Below are 15,344 nucleotides of genomic sequence, written 5' to 3'. Positions count from 1 at the left end.
TCCTGCACAGATAATGGACAGGGCTTCCACGCATATGGCCTTGATCACCTATTGATTCCCCAGATCCCCACTTCTCCCAAGGGATGTATGGAGTTAAGTGTGGGCCTCACTGGCTGCTCAGTAGAGGAGCAAATCCACCTCTTCCTCCACCCCCAATGGAATCATCAAGCATCAATCTTTGCAAAGAGAACCTCACATTTCCTCCCTTTTAGGCCCATTGAGGAATCAGTAATGAATTTGGGTGCAGACATAAACTGTGTCAGTCATGATAAACTAAAACTGTATTTGAAAACAGTTTCAAATACTTAATGCAGAAAGAGCCATAGCAAATCCTTCACAGCAGTACTTCTTAGCCTATCCCCTACCTGATCCCTTCTTAAGATACTCACCGCCTGATGTCTTGGATTGGGCTTCTCATCAATTTTCAAATGCTTGAGAATGCTGCACAACAACTGCAATGTAGGAGCATTGGGTAAAACTGTTACCTACACCAGAGTAGATGTTTCCAATTATGAGTATCCAAGCTAAGATCTTAATACTACAAGTGACTATGAAATACTAAAACTGGAAGAGAAGGATGTTGGATAACTGAGGAAGTCAGAATGAAAGTGAATTAAAAAAGAAAATCTCAGAATGGGACATTGTGAAATTTATGTCCATTCTGTCTGTTTAGCAAAAAAAATAAATAAAAACCAAGCCTTCTCTTGCCTATGTAACTTATGTAGTTTGTTCTTATCTCTACTGTTGCAAGTGTTTATAATCCGTGCAGAGTTCAAAGAAAAGCAGATAATAAAACTATTTATTTAAATATAAATACAATTAAATTATATAATTAGTACTAAAGTATGAGGTGTAGAAGAAACTTGTTCATTGGTGGTGGGTAATTTGAGTTTCGCTGTAGAGCTAATATTGTCTGCATTGTTTAATACCACCATGTTTCATGTTAAAGACTCTGCTTTGACATTTTATAACGCTATTGTTAGTGCTTCAATACCCAATTAGTGCTCTGTTTTCAAAAACTGAATAAATGCCCTAATCCTGAAAGGTGCTGAGCACACGTAACTCCCATTGAAATTAATGAGACTTGCTGGGCTCAAAAGCTTTCAGGATTAGGCCCAAAGAATGCAGCAGAGAAAAAATAAAAAAAATGGTCATGCTGGATTTTTTTAAATTTTCTGAAGATAAATGGCATAAAAAAGGATCCAAAAACTGTATTTGGAAATAAAAATCTAAGGCTTTTTTAGCCGTTGTTTGTACACAAGGTTAAATAAAATCTCTTGTATCTGTGTTTGCCAAGTTCCATTGGTCTTATTTAAATACACATTGGGCCGTGAAGGCTGGACTGAATGCGTGAATGGCATTTGATAATGTGTGAATGGTATTTGATAAAAGCTTATGATGTACAATTTAATCTTTGGATTTTTATCACGTGCTACCTTGTGGACACTTCGTAACTGCAAGATGTAATAGGAGGCTGGGTTAAATGAACTCCATGACCAGGTTACAATTACTGCTGAGTTAAATGGAAGCTGCTGTGAGATGTACATGCGGACAGTGACAGGTGAAGAAGAGTTTATTTTAGGGCTATGCCAATCTTGTTATAGGCGTATTGCCTCAAAACTAAAGCAGCCATAAACTTCGTCATTTAACACTACTGCGTAGAGCAGTTGGGTGCACGTGGTACTTTGCAGAGAGAATAAAGACATGGTCCCTGACCTGAGGATCTTGCAAATTACACTGAGACAGCCATGGTTTGTGGGCATACGGATGGCAATATTTAAATCAAAGTGGAGGGACTTGCGGCTTTGCTGTACGGTGACTGGAGTACATTGAATCAGGAAGGGGAGCTCCCAACACACCAGTCAAGAAGGTGGGGAACTCTGGGTGAGTACTGCTTGCTTACCTGAGCCAGGAAGAGGAGGGGAAGCTCCCTTCTGCTTTTCATAAAGGAAGGGGATGTGCTCCCCCTTCCAGGTCTACTCTGCGTACAGGAATTGAAAGTATGGTTTTGACTGGGAATTCCTGTGCACTGACTGGCCCTGAGCCAATCAGAGAGCATCCCTTTGCAGTTCAGTAACCATAGAACAATGCCTCCCAAACTGAGAGAGATGGGGAGCTATGAGTGTTTGGGGGGGAATTTAATCAATATGCCACCACCCCCCCATTTCTAGGCTTAAAAATCAGCTGTATCTTACCTGTGAGTCTGCATCTTATGCTGGTACTGGGGGATGGCAGCATCTCGGTGCCCTCTGCTCCTGTAGGGGGCCTTCAACAAAGGAACTTCCTCTTGGGGGAAGCATTCAGCAGGAAGTCTCTCACCTGCAAGTCCTTGCTGGAGCAGAGAACAAAGAGAGGCTCCCGGTACTAGCAGCAGCACCACCAGGACTAGCAGATGGGGAGGGGGGGCTGAGGGAGAGACAGGTGCATCTTATCTTTATAATGGAAGAATTCTGACCAGGTGCTAAGCCTACATCTAGCACAGATTCAGCAGAAGATGATACTGACTGGATTCTATATCCATTCTTGGTAACTACTGACTCCATTCCAAACTTAAGTATCTCAACACACAAGAAAATCGCTTAGAATTGTCCAGTGATCACACACTAAAAACCAAATTTTCAAATCTATCAAACCAGCCATTCTGTCTTTTTTTTGTTAAAAGGAAGTATAAATAACTCAGAGATGAAACTATGAAAATGCTACTTTCCTGTGCTTCCAGGTATTTCTGTGAGTCTGGGTTTTCAGCAATAATTTCTGTGAAAACTAAACACAGAAATAGTTAAACTTGGAAAACTATTTACATCTGGTGCTATTAGAAATTCAACCAAATACTGTGTAACTATGGAGTCTGAAACAGGACCATTCTTCTCACTAAAATCTTAGGCTGTGAACACACAAAAACATCCATATTTTCAAGTTATAGTTTAAAAAACCCAGCTTAAATCACATTATATAATTAAACAAACTGTATGCAGTTGAAAAGAAGTTGCAAAACCATTCAAACTCTAGTGTCCTAAATCAGTAAAAAACACAGAATTTGGTTGTGGGGAACCCCAAAAGTTTTAAAATATTTGAAAGGGCATAACAGTACTCAAAAGTTTGGGAATCACGGTCAAAGAGCATCCTCGTACTCTATGCTAGACCATTAAATTTCAGTAGAATTTAAAATACACTAGGCAGCATTCTGGGACTAGTAAACCATCAAATATTCTTAGATTATGTACAAACAATGTGGCATACGATTGGGGTGTTTGGCATAATTGTGAGAAAAGCTATAAAGGAAAGATATGAAATATTTATTCTTAGATTTATACTATGATATATTTAAAAAAAAAGATTCTCAAGTACTTCCTTGTTTATCTCATAACTATGCCTCTAAATCCATTTATGAAGTGCTCCTTTGAAAGACTGGAGTTAACTTTTAACATCTTTTACTGGTTTCTAACAGATTTCAAATGACTCTGGATATATTCTGCCTGCAAGACAACTGCAGGATTGAACCCTGTTGTAACAATTGGACCTACAAATTTATCCGAATTATGAGTTCAACTGTAAAAAGTATGTAAAAGTTCCTAAGATGTTACAATAACCAATGCTAATGGGGAAGGTACAAAAGGGAGACAATAACTGAATTAGTCTAAACAAAAAAAAGGCCATGTTAATATGATTAAAAGACTGTTAAAATTATGCTTAAGAACAAAAAATGTAAAGCCAAAAGATATGGCAATTAGTAATTAAATAATGAGGGGAGAGGCTATTCCACCTATCATTCCATTTGTGGATCCTTAAAAAAAAAAAAAGATTTTGTGGGGAAAGTACGAAAAAAAAAAAAGAATAGATAAAGGCTACTAGAGCGAGCTTCACCATCATGGCTGTTACTAGGGACTCCGGGCCTTCATCATCCCAATCCTGGCAAAACCGGGCCCGAGACAGGATGACCGATGGCATCGCCATCTCTACTGACTGCAGCTGAATCCCAAACACCACTTGGGATGCCAGTTATTACCATCTTGGATACCATCTAAGAAACTCAAACAAGGGCACTTTTCCATCTAAGATTAGACTTTAGCAGCAGCAGCAGCAGCATCATCTCCTCCACCTCATCTCCACTAACTTCTCCATTCCCAAAAAGGACAGTTATTACCATAGTTGATACCATTTTAAACTCTCCAGATAAAGGGAAAGGGCACAAGAAATGTTGTTAAAATGAAACCCTGCCTTAAGAGTTCACATTTCAAATGCTTTAACTGTTTGTTTTTTCCTTTTTGGTATCGTTAATAAAAAGTTTAAAAGATTTTTAAATACTATGTTTGCCAAAATAAACACAGGCTGAAGTCTCTGTATACCAAACCCCAGGCCTCGTTTAATTAATACTGTTTAATGTAGGACAGTGACTGGGTTACTTTAACACTTTTAGTTCATATACTCCATCTAAATTATTACAATGACCCTTTGTTAAGATCACCTCTAAGACCCTTTCCACTCCGTTAATCCCTTAAGGCCATATCCTTTTCCAGCTGAAGTAAATAATAAAATTCCTATTGTTGTTAACAGAACAAGTATTTGGCTCTTAATGAATGCAAGCCTAGTCTTCTTAACTACTGATGCCTTTGATATTATTTACCTGTACCTTTTCCAGGCTTCCTCTATTATGGCACCAGAAATGGGCACACCTTTCCAGGTATGTTTAATAAATGCTCTGTACAAAGTAATTACAGGACATGATTCTCTACTGTCTTGCCCCTTTTATAGTAATTTATTTTTGTGCAAAGTGGGCGTAAAATATTGTTGTTCTGGTTTGGTAGCATTTTACACCCACTTTGCACAGATGTCTAGTTCTACACCTAGGGCAAGGCCACCACATCTCAATTTAATTACCGGTAACTCAGTTGCCAGTTTGTTTTATAAGCATAAAAAAATTAAATGGCAAAAGGATATTAAACTCCAAGGAAATCCTATGAACTGAGTTGAACAAACATTGGTTGAATTTTATTTTCTGTCATTTAGATTTTCAAGTGTAAAACTCATTGTTACAAATGGATCAAAACTCAATGCCTAGATTATCGTATTGGTAAACAGAATTAATAAGACAAATTATATCTAAATATTTCAGATATATTGCTCTGAGATGTATGGGTTAGTGACATATTTTCCTTACTTTGGGCATGATCTCTCTCTCTCATTGAAGGCAATGGAAAGACTCCCTTGATTTCAGCGAGAGTTTTGTATCAGGCCCTGTAGGAAGTTGTGATAAATAAAGTGGGGGGATAGCTCCCTTTGATGGACACCCAGCCAGCCAGTTAGCCGTAAAATCCCGCTTGGTAGATGTTCTTTACTTGCTTTACCTGTAAAGGGTTAACAAGTCCCCCAGGTAAAGGGGAAAAAAAGGTGGGCACCTGACCAAAAGAGCCAATGGGAAGGTAGAACTTTTTAAAATTGGGAAAGAAACTTTGTCTGTTGTTCTCTCGGTTGGAGAGACAGAGCAGCCATGCTATAAGCAGCTAAGTCAGGTATGATTATACGTCTTCAGATCATGCCTAGAACTACCTATCTGAACTCCAAGTGTGTAAGTAGATCAGAATGTTTAGCTAGACGTGATTAGGGTTATTTCTTTTATTTCTTATTGGCTTGTGGACTCCTCTGTGCTAATGACAGATGCTTTTGTTTGCTTGTAACCTTTAAGTTGAACCCCCAAGAAAGCTATTTTGGGGTGCTTGATTTTTGGAATTGCTCCTTTAAAATCTAGCAAAAGCCTAAGTTCCAGATGTATTTTCTTTCTTTCTTGTTTTTAATAAAATTTACCTTTTTTAAGAACAGAATTGTCCACCTATACAGGGCCTCTTCATACAGGGGAGACAAAATCTGGGCTTTAATCCTGTCCATCCTACAATGGCCTAACCCCCACTCCCCCAAAAGGAGGACACAGCAGGACTCATAGATGGAACATCATCTCGGTATACTTGTCACTCTCCATGAGAATGTGCAAGTTGCGAGATATGAGGCTAAAGCTCCATTTTCTGGCACAGTCCATGAAGGTTTCAGATCCTGGGGAGACAAATTCCGGAATTCTTCTAGCTTCATCCAGCATCCCACCTAGAAGACAAGCAACATTAAAGACCAGTGCAAAATCTAGCACTGGCATCAAAGCCATCTTCAACATCATTGGCATCAATGCTGGTACCAACACTTCTGGTATCAAAGAAGTATCTTCAAATACAGAGATTCCAGAGGGATCTGTTTCATCCCATAAGGACAGACGCCATAAAGCCTCCGGAGATAAATCCCACAATGCCCCACATGGTGTCAAGGGTTGAGGAAAAGCAGTATACGATGTAGCAAACAACTCTAGCACCGACCCCAGCTACAATGACCCATTCATCGGAGTCAATGCTCACTTTGGAGGATAAGCCCAGAGAACCAAGACCGTCATCTCAGCTGAGACATTTATCGACTCTAATACCAACAGTCCCATATACTTTGGCACATGACAGTGGTCTACTGCTCACCATTACCAGGGCATACATTCTCCTCGTCGCTCCTCTGAGGTCAGTTATTGACACTATGGATGTACCTCCCAGGTTACCCTACAGGGCTCAACTGCCTCCAGTCTGTAAGGAATAGCTGTGGACTGGCCAATACCCAACAAGACAGCTGTATTCTTTTGGTATGCCAGTGTCCTTATTGGTGGTACAGGGGTCCACTATCGCAGGCATTGAGATGTCAGTCTCAACCACACTCAAGAGGAAGACGTCACTCCCCATTAGCATTCCTACACCAGACTACCAGGAAGAGCCAGATACAGAGACAGATCCAAAGCACTTTTTGTCTTTGTCACCTGATGATGCAGTAGCCCCAGCATTCGATACCAGCAACAGACATCATGATGTTCCAGAAGTTCCTTGTGAGGATTGATTGGAGATAGAGATGTTAGTCATATCTGAGAAATCACACAAGCTATTTGTTGTTTTGTCAGCTTCTGAACCAGCCAGGATCATCTTCCCCATAAATGAGGGATTACTTGACCTCACTAAGGCCCTATGGTATACACTGACCATGCTAACTTCCACCGCAAAGTTAGTCAAGAAGTACCAAGTACCTCCCTGGGAGTTTAAATACGTCTACACCCACCACAACCCAAGCTCCTTCTTCATATCAGCAATATACTAAAAGCTGAATATGAGTAAGGCAAGGGTCTGAGAAGGCGCAACCTTTTTGGATTGTACTTCTCAGCTTCCCTACAACTGCGTGTGGCTAACTGCCTTCCTAACATAAGACAGAGTAACACGTACCTTGTGAAGATCCTGCAGCCAAGAGGAGCCTAAAGATATAACTAAAGAAGGTCAAGTGGTGGCCATGGATGCCTCCAAAACTAAGGCTACGTCTATGGCCACTGTGATAACAATGTGCCAGGCATCACAGCTACAGGCAGTGGGCATTCAGAGAAAAATACAGGCTATGATTGAGGGTTTACTGCTTCAGGGCTCAGAGCTGCTCAGAAAGAGGACAGATGATACTCTGTACTCACCAAAGGACTCAAATACCACACTCCACTCTCTGGGTATTTCCTCATTTGAAAGAAGAAAGGAGTTCTACATCTACAGCTGAGGAAACGAAACAAATACATATACCCTCAGATTCAGGATGGTAATACTTGCTTCCATCAGTCCATTTCTTTAAATGCAAGGCTAGTTTGTAGCTCTTGGCTTGCAGAATGCATACATCCATCTGGCCCAGAGGAAATACCTAAGATTCACAGTGAGGCCCAGCCATTACCAATACAGAGTTCTGCCTCTCATGCCACTGAGAGTATTCACCAAATGCCTGGCAGTGCATTTAAGGAAGCAGGGAATCTATGTACCCACCTCACCTGGATGATTAGCTGATCAGAGGCAGGTCCCAATAAGAGACTGCAACAGCCTTAGACTATGTCCTTTCCCTGTTCTCTCAACTAGTATTCACTGTGAACTATGAAAAATCATCACTCATGCCATCGCAGACAATAGAGTTCATAGGACTATGATTAACTCCCAATCAGCAAGGACCTGCCACCTAGGAGACTGGTTCCAGTCTCTCCAGCACTGGCAAACAACCTAAGATCAAATCCCATATTCAGTCTTCATGAAGAAGAAAGAATGGTTACTTGTCCTTCAGTAACTTTGATTCTTTGAGGTGTTGTATAGTGTCTGTATCCCGTGACTTGCCCACCCTTCATCCCTGTTTTTTGGAGTCCTCAGCAACACTGGCTTTGAATGGCAAGGGCACTGAGAAGGGGTCACAGATGATCCACCCTGTCTCCTTGTATGGTGCATAAGGAGCTATATGATGCATGCGCGGCCCAGCTAACACCGCTTTCAAAAAAACTCCAATCTTGCATGCATGAGGTGCACAAGCACCTCAATAGGATCCAGGCTGCCTATGACATCTCAAAGAACAGTAGTTACTGTAGGATAAGTACCCATTCTTTTCTGACCAAGGATTATCACTTTACAATCATTCTTTCATATTATAATTCTGAGCTTTAGAATTAGCAGCCATGATGGTGATTAATTTTTTAGGGGGGAGGGATAGCTCAGTGGTTTGAGCATTAGCCTGCTAAACCCAGGGTTGTGAGTTTAATCCTTGAGGGGGCTACTTAGGGATCTAGGGCCTGGTTCTGCTTTGAGTAGGGAGTTGGACTAGATGACCTCCTAAGGTCCCTTCCAACTCTGATATTCTAAAATGTAATGCTGAGTGGCATTTGAAGTGACCACACTGACAGATGCAAGAAAATTACAATAAATGCAAATGACAAATATTTTAGTAAAAGTGATGGCAATGATGTTTTACTGAGATAATCATTGCCAGTTTTTAAAATCCATGTCCAAAATTAAAGCAAATTTATTTTCATTTTAATATAAAATTACCTTTTTGTAGAACATGATAGTGACTCAAAGTAGAGCTAGCAGACTACTACTAATAGTACTTTTACTAAGCTAAAGATAAGGAATCTTGATTGGAAGTATTGGATCTCACCAATACCAAACAGAGAACATTTTTATGCCTGTGGACAGACCACTTGAGATTGCAACTAGGGTACCATTTATGATGGTGTTTCTTGTGATGTGGCTACTTGGTACTGACAACTCCTCCTCAATTATTGGGAGTGGACTACATCCACTCTGATTGAATTGGCCCTGTCAACACTGGTTCTCCACTTGCAAGGTAACCCCTTCTCTTCATGTATAATGCCTGCATCAGTAATTTTCATTCCATGCATCTGAAGAAGTGGGTTATTTACCCACAAAAACCTATGCCCAAATAAATGTGTTAGTCTCTAAGATGCCACCAGACTCCTTGTTATTTCTGTGGATACAGACTAACACAACTACCCCTGATACTTGACTCCATCCAAACTAGCACTATTTTTTTTCCAATTCAAACTAAACATCCCTATGGATTACACCCTATAACCCTGCTCCTACTGAGCCCATCACCAGTAGGAAAAGGACTGGAGGCCAGCAAGGTTGTCAAGAACACATCAACCTCTCCTTTCTCCTTCCTAGTAGGTGATGCTGATGACAATTTGGCTGTTACTGGAGGTGGCCCTGTAGCCATTTCAAGGCATCTCAGCGTGGGCTGAAGTGTCGAGATAGGTACCAATTACCGCCTACTGCCTGAGGTGATTTTTCACCCTTGGTATCGGGTCACCCTGGAAGCGAGCTGGCAGAGCAGGCTGGGTCTTGGGCCGAGTCCCTGTCTCCCACTGGCTGAGGGAGCTGAGGAGACGGGGGCGCCCACTCATCACCCAGACCGGGGGCTGCGGTGCAGACGGTCGTTTCCCGGGGCCATTGGCTCAAGGACCCCGCTTGACCAGAGCAGCCGCCAAACCCGTTCTGCCATGTGTGGCAGCGGGTCCCCAACGCAGCCGGGGTCCGAGCACGGGGGGACCAGGCCAAACCGGCTCGAGGTCCTCGCTCGCTGGGCATCAGTAGGTGGGAGGAGCCAACACCCCGGCGCCGTCAGTGGGCCTGGCTCCGCCCCTCACCGTGGAGCAGAGAAACAGGCGGCGCGCGCTAACGTTCCAAGCGGTCCTCGCCCGACAGAGGGAGACGCCGCCGCGCATGCGCTTTTCCAACGCGCGTGCTGCGTAGTCTCGGCCTGGGCCCCGCCCCCATCCAGGCTCGGCGCTTGCGCAGTGTAGTGGCTCTGGTGAGGTGAGGGGAGGGCAGGGGAGGGGGAGTGACGATCGCCGTGACCACCCCTCCCTCCCCGGTCGCTGCTGTCGGGTCTCGGAGCCGCTTCCCCGGACCGTGACGAAGCGAGAGTGGAGGCGGCGCTGCCCGGTAAGGACCGAGCCCGGGAGCCACCCGCTTTCCCGGAGGGGGCTCCGCGCCGCGCCAGCCACAGGCCCCGCCAGGCCCCGGGCCACTGACCCCTTCTCTGTCCCGCCCGCCGCTGCGCTGGGGCTCCGCAGCTCGCCCCTGCTAGGGGCCCCTCCGTGACCTCCCGCTTCTCTGCTCCCCGCCCTGCCGCCTCGCAGCCTGCGCTCCGCGCCGGGAGCCCCCCGGCCGCCCCCCAGCTTTGTCTCCTCGCTCCAGCCTGTCCCCTCCCCCTGGGGCCGCCCTCCAGCGCCGCGCTGACAGGCGCCAGCCAGGGCTAACCCTGCCGCTGCCGGAGTTCCCGTCCTGCCGGCCCCAGCACCCCCTGTCCCGCCCTAGCCGCGCTGCCCAGCAAACGGCCCGCCCCGGGCCTGGCCTGGCTGTCATCCTCACCTGGCCCGGCAGACGCGCGGCGAGCGCCCGCTGGGGCCGAGGGTGTCCCCGCTGCTCGGGACGAGCATTCTGCACCGCGCGGGGCGTAAATAAACCGCGCACCGACTGTTGAGCCCGGACAGCCCGCAGTGAAGCCGGGTTATCGGACTGGGATAGTGCTTGTGTCCACTGTCATGCCAGTCAGGGTAGTGAACTCTGTTCCCTCCTCCTTCCACCTCAACTCTCTGCGGCTGCCCTCGCTATTTCCTTACTCCTGCCACCCGTCTCTTGTTTACTTTCTTTCCTCGAGAGCTTTCCCCTGTCCCCTTACTCCTTTTCCCTTATCTTCTTCCTCTTGTCCTTACTGCTGTCCCCTGTACCCCCCATGCCCAGGTAAGACTCCTTTCCTTTCCATCTTCCCCTGGCCTCTTCTGTACAGCTATTCCCAGGGGACCTGCTGCCCAACAGCCTGTGGGCTCTAGAACACTTAACTCACACCGTTAAAAAAAGGCATTAAATGGACAAAGGTTCCTTAGTTATTAATGAAACCAAATCGACATACCTCATTGACTACTTGTGACTTGATGGAAATAGTTATTACGATTATATATAAATATTGTAATTAAGCAGCACTGTTTCCCTCATGTGGTGTTTTTTTCCCCCCAAAGAGGCAAAGTTAGCTGAATATGTTTCCAAGAAGAGCAGTATGTCCTAATTCTACCCTATTTGTAGTGGGATTACTGTGTAATGAAGTGAAATCATCACTACCAGAACAATAATTTTGTGTGTGTGGCGGCCTTTGCATATTTTTGCAGATGGGGATTCCTAAAATTTTCATGCTGGCTGGGTAACGAATATAGAGAGCAGCCTTACACACACAAATGGCAAAGAATGTACACTCTAAAGCTCAGGCTCACTGTATTCTCTACTTCCCCCACATTATCAGAGAAGAAATCAAGGTGGTGGGGATTCAGCACCTGCTAAGCACACTGTACCGAACTCCCTTATCCTTACCAAAAAGCCTGGAACAGGTTGTGGATGAAGTACTCTATCTATGCTGGTGGTTGAAATGGTTGGCACCTTCAGAGAGAACCTTTCTGCTAGAATGGTACTAGTTATATTGTGAAGTGGTTTTACAGTGTGAATATTGTTTGGACTGAGCCCGGGAGCCACCCCCTTTCCCGGAGGGGGAAAAAGGCTAATGTAGTGCTCATCTTTAAAAAAGGGAAGGAGGAGGATCCAGGGAACTACAGGCCTCACCTCAGTCCCTGGAAAAATCGTGGAGCAGGTCCTCAAGGAATCAATTTTGAAGCACTTTGAGGAGAGGAAAGTGATCAGGAACATTCAGCATGGATTCACCAAGGGCAAGTCATGCCTGACTAACCTAATTGCCTTCTCTGATGAGATAACTGGCTCTGTGGATGAGGGGAAAGCAGTGGACGTGTTATTCCTTGACTTTAGCAAAGCTTTTGATACGGTTTCCCACAATATTCGTGCTGGCAAGTTAAAGCAGCATGGGCTGGAAGAATGGACTATAAGGTGGATAGAAAGCTGGCTAGATCATCGTGCTCAAGGGGTAGTGATCAATGGCTCCATGTCTAGTTGGCAGCCGGTATCAAGCGGAGTGCCCCAAGGGTCTGTCCTGGGGCCAGTTTTGTTCAATATCTTCATTAATGATCTGGAGGATGGTGTGGATTGCACCCTCAGCAAGTTTTCAGATGACACTAAACTGGGAGAAGTGGTAGATAGGGTAGGGATAGGATACAGAGGGACCTAGACATATTAGAGGATTGGGCCAAAAAAAATCTGATGAGGTTGAACAAGGTCAAGTGCAGAGTCCTGCATTTAGGACAAAAGAATCCCATGCACTGCTACAGACTAGGGACAGAGTGGCTAGGCAGCAGTTCTACAGAAAAGGACCTAGAGGTTACAGTGAACGAGAAGCTGGATACAAGTCAACAGTGTGCCCTTGTTGTCACGAAAGCTAACAGCATTTTGGGCTATGTAAGTAGGAGCATTGCCAGCAGATCGGGGGACGTGATCATTCCCCTCTATTTGGCACTGCTGAGGCCTCATCTGGAGTACTGTGTTCAGTTTTGGGCCCCACAATACAAGAAGGATGTGGAAAAATTGGAAAGTCTAGTGGAGGGCAATAAAAATGACTAGGGGGCTGGAGCACATTACTTATGAGGAGAGGCTGAGGGAACTGGCATTATTTAGTTCTGCAGAAGAAAAGAATGAGGGGGGATTTGATAGCTGCTTTCAACTATCTGAAAGGGGGTTCCAAAGAGGATGGATCTAGACTGTTCTCAGTGGTAGCAGATGACAGAACAAGGAGTAATGGTCTCAAGCTGCAGTGAGGGAGGTTTAGGTTGGATATTAGGAAAAACTTTTTCACTAAGAAGGTGGTGAAGCACTGGAATGGGTTACCTAGGGAGGTGGTGGAATCTCCTTCCTTAGAGGTTTTTAAGGTCAGCCTTGACAAAGCCCTGGCTGGGATGATTTAGATGGGGATGGGTCCTGCTTTGAGCAGGGGATTGGACTAGATGACCTCTTGAGGTCCCTTCCAACCCTGATATTCTATGATTGTTCTACAGATACAAAGGTCCTGTCTACATTAGGGCTCTTGAACATTTTTCTCCCCACTGTTGGTAAAACCAGTAGTTCTTCAGCAAAGTAAACAACTTTGGGAGACATAGTATAGACTGGCTATTGCTGGCGTTAACACCATGTTGATTATAAAATAGTCATGAAAGTGCTTCTCTGCCCTTGCTTGGGTTTTTTGTTTTTGTTTTTTTTAAAACCTTAGCAACATAAAGAGTATCAAATCTGGTCATCCTTGATTTTGTTGGAGGACCTTTGAGGTGTCTTAGGGATATCTGTGAATACCATAGGTGTTGTATCTCTAACAAAGTTTTCCTTTTTTCCAAAAAATGAATTATTTTGGGTAAGTAGATGTTAATAGAAAAACCCAAACCAGTTTTAAGTAGTTTGCCTAAGAATCCCTTTCCCACTCAGTTTTTACTCTCTTGGCTCTTGTAATGTCACCATTTTCTTATTTCTCCAGTCGCTAGAGTCAGCAGCCTGGGATTTGAATTTTGTATGTAAAACAGAGTTGCATTGGGGTGCATTATATTAAGTGAATGGTTTTGGAATTATTATGAGACACGATTGCATGCAGCCTCTTGGGGGAAGAGGTACAAAAGATGTGAGATCTGGGGGTTTAGAGGATTATATTTAACAATTTGCCAGACAAGAATGGACTTTGGAACAAAAAATGTGGTGGTTTTCCTGGGGAGTATCTAGGGAGAGGTGAATACAAATTCCCCAGTTCTGGTAATGCAGAAACCCAGCCTGAGAAAAGGGTTTTTGCTGATTACCTGTTACCAAAAGCTAAGATCAAAGGCTCAAGCTGTGTAAAGAAATGCCTGCTCTTCCCCTCCTGTGTTCCAGTTTTGAATCTGAGACTGTTATGAACTTGTAACAATGGGGAAAAAACATTTGTGTGTTTTGAAGGGCTGAAACCTACCAGAGCCAGAAGTTGCTGTTTGGGTGACCTCTGGTATGTATGGCTAAGGTTCTTTTATTGTTTTTAATGGTTCTCTGTAATGCATTAAGAATAAATGTGCTTGCTTATAAAGAGCTGTGTGATAACTTATATGTGAGGGTCATGATGCTGTTAGCCTTTGGAAAGAAAGTAAAGTGCAGATGCTGGCCCGTTCAGGCAGTCTGGCTTGCTGGGAACATCACAGTGTAGGCAGGGAACTGGACAGACTGGAAATACCCAGGTCTGGAGGGGAAGAAACATGGATCTCTAGCAAAGAGAGGTGATAGCTGGAGAGCCAGGGACCCAGAATGGGTGCCCTTGAGGGTCCATGGAGGGGGAATATAGGTTCAGTTACCGTGAACTGTGATGGATTTTTCATGGATTGCGTTTTGTGTTGTATGGTGCTATTCACCTGATCTGGAATTTATCCCTACCACTCCGATGTGAAATAGCCCAAATTTTGTAATCTTCCAGGCACTTTGTAAAAGACATCTTTTTGATAGGGTTTGAGGAGAGGGCTGAAGGGTGTGCTTCCCATAATGATGAAGGGTTGGAAATTAGTTTATGTATGTGCCTGGCAGGCCAAGTTCGTGTTGAAATGATTATTTTAGTGCTTCTGGAATTTCACTGTATTGTATAATAAATGTGTTAGGGCACCTAGAGCATTCAATAGGTCTCTGTTACCTTTTTAAGTGTAAATAAATAATAGTAGTTGTAGATGACCTGCTTTTTTGGCTGCTTTGTTTTCAAAAGGAGTTTTCTGGTTGCTTTTTACTTTTTAAAGCAAGGAATCCTTTACTAGACTTCCATTTAGAAATGCTGTTCTTTATTTGGCCTCTTGTTTGTACCTTTGGATTCTAACTAGAAAATATTGGCTCTAATCCTACAAATGCTTAAGCAAGTGTGTAACATTACTAATGTGAGTAAACCCATATGCTTCAAGGGGAAAAAAATCATGTGAATAATGTTAAGCATGTGCTTCAGTGTTTGTTTTTGATTACCCTAAAGATTTAATCTTTTTTAGTAATATACTTATAATGAAGAAAAAGATAATTGGCTGTAGAGAT

At 43.8% G+C, this 15,344-nt stretch overlaps 1 protein-coding gene and 2 long non-coding RNA genes across 11 annotated transcripts in view; 2 read left to right on the top strand and 1 right to left on the bottom strand.

Annotated features, from left to right (window-relative positions):
- Positions 1 to 1,751: 1,751 nt before the first annotated feature.
- Positions 1,752 to 5,902, top strand: LOC120386488. 2 transcript variants are annotated; one of them, XR_005589743.1, is made up of 4 exons: positions 1,752 to 1,884; positions 3,449 to 3,558; positions 4,640 to 4,681; positions 5,836 to 5,902. It is a non-coding gene; the product is annotated as an uncharacterized LOC120386488 (long non-coding RNA). The 2 variants fall into 2 exon arrangements; XR_005589742.1 differs by having other exon boundaries at positions 5,818 to 5,880.
- A 1-nt stretch (position 5,903) lies between these two features.
- Positions 5,904 to 10,869, bottom strand: LOC120386489. The gene is made up of 3 exons (XR_005589744.1): positions 10,752 to 10,869; positions 7,526 to 7,601; positions 5,904 to 6,937 (listed from the first exon to the last, which is right to left on the bottom strand). It is a non-coding gene; the product is annotated as an uncharacterized LOC120386489 (long non-coding RNA).
- The window catches only part of SPECC1L (sperm antigen with calponin homology and coiled-coil domains 1 like), a 101,004-nt gene continuing 95,781 nt past the window's right edge, over positions 10,122 to 15,344 (top strand). For 4 of the 8 annotated variants that reach the window (XR_005589735.1, XR_005589733.1, XR_005589734.1 and 1 more), the window contains exon 1: positions 10,125 to 10,322. The gene's annotated coding sequence lies outside the window, so the exon portion shown is untranslated. Of the gene's footprint in view, positions 10,323 to 15,344 lie in introns of all 8 variants that reach the window. The other 4 variants (XM_039505844.1, XM_039505847.1, XM_039505845.1 and 1 more) reach the window with 3 other exon arrangements.

The sequence above is a fragment of the Mauremys reevesii genome, linkage group 18 (genome assembly GCF_016161935.1).
Source record: "Mauremys reevesii isolate NIE-2019 linkage group 18, ASM1616193v1, whole genome shotgun sequence".
Taxonomy (NCBI): domain Eukaryota; kingdom Metazoa; phylum Chordata; order Testudines; family Geoemydidae; genus Mauremys; species Mauremys reevesii.
Note: the sequence above shows the minus strand (reverse complement) of the source record. Positions and strands in the feature narration are given on the sequence as shown.